The following is a 4149-nucleotide window of genomic DNA, read 5'->3' as shown; positions in this document are numbered from 1 at the left end:
AAGAGAGAACTATCAACATCAGAGGCCCGAGACTGTTCAACACGCTTCCACTACACATAAGGGACATAACTGGCCGACCCCTCACAGTGTTCAAGAGAGAACTATCAACATCAGAGGCCCGAGACTGTTCAACACGCTTTCACTACACATAAGGGACATAACTGGCCGACCCCTCACAGTGTTCAAGAGAGAACTATCAACATCAGAGGCCCGAGACTGTTCAACACGCTTCCACTACACATAAGGGACATAACTGGCCGACCCCTCACAGTGTTCAAGAGAGAACTATCAACATCAGAGGCCCGAGACTGTTCAACACGCTTCCACTACACATAAGGGACATAACTGGCCGACCCCTCACAGTGTTCAAGAGAGAACTATCAACATCAGAGGCCCGAGACTGTTCAACACGCTTCCACTACACATAAGGGCCATAACTGGCCGACCCCTCACAGTGTTCAAGAGAGAACTATCAACATCAGAGGCCCGAGACTGTTCAACACGCTTCCACTACACATAAGGGACATAACTGGCCGACCCCTCACAGTGTTCAAGAGAGAACTATCAACATCAGAGGCCCGAGACTGTTCAACACGCTTCCACTACACATAAGGGACATAACTGGCCGACCCCTCACAGTGTTCAAGAGAGAACTATCAACATCAGAGGCCCGAGACTGTTCAACACGCTTCCACTACACATAAGGGACATAACTGGCCGACCCCTCACAGTGTTCAAGAGAGAACTATCAACATCAGAGGCCCGAGACTGTTCAACACGCTTTCACTACACATAAGGGACATAACTGGCCGACCCCTCACAGTGTTCAAGAGAGAACTATCAACATCAGAGGCCCGAGACTGTTCAACACGCTTCCACTACACATAAGGGACATAACTGGCCGACCCCTCACAGTGTTCAAGAGAGAACTATCAACATCAGAGGCCCGAGACTGTTCAACACGCTTCCACTACACATAAGGGACATAACTGGCCGACCCCTCACAGTGTTCAAGAGAGAACTATCAACATCAGAGGCCCGAGACTGTTCAACACGCTTCCACTACACATAAGGGCCATAACTGGCCGACCCCTCACAGTGTTCAAGAGAGAACTATCAACATCAGAGGCCCGAGACTGTTCAACACGCTTCCACTACACATAAGGGACATAACTGGCCGACCCCTCACAGTGTTCAAGAGAGAACTGATAAACACCTCCAACGGATACCTGATCAACCAGGCTTTGACTCATACGTCATCAGCGACGTTTAACAGCCTGGTGGATCAGGCCATCATCCAAGAGACTGGGCCATGAGTGCATTAATCCCCGAAACCAGCATATGGTAGATATTATCATGGGCGGGGGGCGGGGGCTGCAGTGTGTCAGGGGGGAGGTGGGGAGGGGATTAGGGGTGGCGCAGCATTAAGGGGGAGAAGGGGGGGGGGTTATGTTGTTGGCGCAGCTGCAAGATGGGTTTTGTATTGGTCATTACCGCGCCTTAATGGTTCTCTGCTGCACCACCTGTACTGACATGACTTACGCCACCACCACCACCACCAACCACCAACACCACCACCTGTACTGACATGACTTACGCCACCACCACCACCTGTACTGACATGACTTACGCCGCCACCACCACCACCACCACCACCTGTAGTGACATGACTTACTTCACCACCACCACCACCACCACCACCAGTACTGACATGACTTACGCCACCACCACCACCACCACCACCACCACCACCAACACCACCACCACCACCAGTACTGACATGACTTACGCCACCACCACCACCACCACCAGTACTGACATGACTTACGCCACCACCACCACCACCACCACCACCACCACCACCACCACCAGTACTGACATGACTTACGCCACCAACCACCACCACCACCACCAGTACTGACATGACTTACGCCACCACCACCACCACCACCAGTACTGACATGACTTACGCCGCCACCACCACCACCACCACCACCACCAGTACTGACATGACTTACGCCACCACCACCACCACCACCACCACCACCACCAGTACTGACATGACTTACGCCGCCACGACCACCACCACCACCACCACCACCAGTACTGACATGACTTACGCCGCCACCACCACCACCACCACCACCACCAACACCACCACTACTGACATGACTTACGCCACCACCACCACCACCACCACCACCAGTACTGACATGACTTACGCCACCACCACCACCACCACCACCACCACCACCACCACCACCAACAACAACACCACCACCAGTACTGACATGACTTACGCCACCACCACCACCACCAGTACTGACATGACTTACACCACCACCACCACCACTACCAGTACTGACATGATTTACGCCACCAACACCACCACCACCAACACCAACACCACCACCAGTACTGACATGACTTACACCACCACCACCACTACCAGTACTGACATGATTTACGCCACCAACACCACCACCACCAGTACTGACATGACTTACGCCACCACCACCACCACCACCACCACCACCACTGACATGACTTACACCACCACCAACAACCACCACCACCACCACCAACCACCACCACCAACCACCACCACCAACCACCACCACCACCAACCACCACCACCACTAACCACCACCACCAACCACCACTAGCCACCACCACCACCAACCACCACCCCCACCACCACCACCACCACCACCTGCCCCTACACCAGTCGAGACACTCCCCACTACACCCATCAGTGTCATGGTAGGGGTACACCCCACCAGCATGGCTCTAATTCAGCAATGAATGCAACCCATACTGAGGTAGTGTACTTCCGGTATTGGTACCCTTCCACGGGGACCACTTGGTAACACACAAGAGGAACGTGTACCTCCGGTATTGCTAGACTTCCACGGGGACCTCTTGGTAACACACAAGAGGAACGTGTACCTCCGGTATTGCCAGCCTTCCACGGGGACCACTTGGTAACACACAAGAGGAACGTGTACCTCCGGTATTGGTACCCTTCCACGGGGACCACTTGGTAACACACAAGAGGAACGTGTACCTCCGGTATTGCTAGCCTTCCACGGGGACCACTTGGTAACACACAAGAGGAACGTGTACCTCCGGTATTGGTACCCTTCCACGGGGACCACTTGGTAACACACAAGAGGAACGTGTACCTCCGGTATTGCTAGCCTTCCACGGGGACCACTTGGTAACACACAAGAGGAACGTGTACCTCCGGTATTGGTACCCTTCCACGGGGACCACTTGGTAACACACAAGAGGAACGTGTACCTCCGGTATTGCTCGCCTTCCACGGGGACCACTTGGTAACACACAAGAGGAACGTGTACCTCCGGTATTGGTACCCTTCCACGGGGACCACTTGGTAACACACAAGAGGAACGTGTACCTCCGGTATTGCTAGCCTTCCACGGGGACCACTTGGTAACACACAAGAGGAACGTGTACCTCCGGTATTGGTACCCTTCCACGGGGACCACTTGGTAACACACAAGAGGAACGTGTACCTCCGGTATTGCTCGCCTTCCACGGGGACCACTTGGTAACACACAAGAGGAACGTGTACCTCCGGTATTGGTACCCTTCCACGGGGACCACTTGGTAACACACAAGAGGAACGTGTACCTCCGGTATTGCTAGCCTTCCACGGGGACCACTTGGTAACACACAAGAGGAACGTGTACCTCCGGTATTGCTAGCCTTCCACGGGGACCACTTGGTAACACACAAGAGGAACGTGTACCTCCGGTATTGCTCGCCTTCCACGGGGACCACTTGGTAACACACAAGAGGAACGTGTACCTCCGGTATTGGTACCCTTCCACGGGGACCACTTGGTAACACACAAGAGGAACGTGTACCTCCGGTATTGCCAGCCTTCCACGGGGACCTCTTGGTAACACACAAGAGGAACGTGTACCTCCGGTATTGCTCGCCTTCCACGGGGACCACTTGGTAACACACAAGAGGAACGTGTACCTCCGGTATTGCCAGCCTTCCACGGGGACCACTTGGTAACACACAAGAGGAACGTGTACCTCCGGTATTGCCAGCCTTCCACGGGGACCTCTTGGTAACACACAAGAGGAACGTGTACCTCCGGTATTGCTAGCCTTC

Source organism: Procambarus clarkii, chromosome 46, assembly GCF_040958095.1.
Source record: "Procambarus clarkii isolate CNS0578487 chromosome 46, FALCON_Pclarkii_2.0, whole genome shotgun sequence".
NCBI classification, from domain to species: domain Eukaryota; kingdom Metazoa; phylum Arthropoda; class Malacostraca; order Decapoda; family Cambaridae; genus Procambarus; species Procambarus clarkii.
This window is presented reverse-complemented; position numbering follows the sequence as displayed.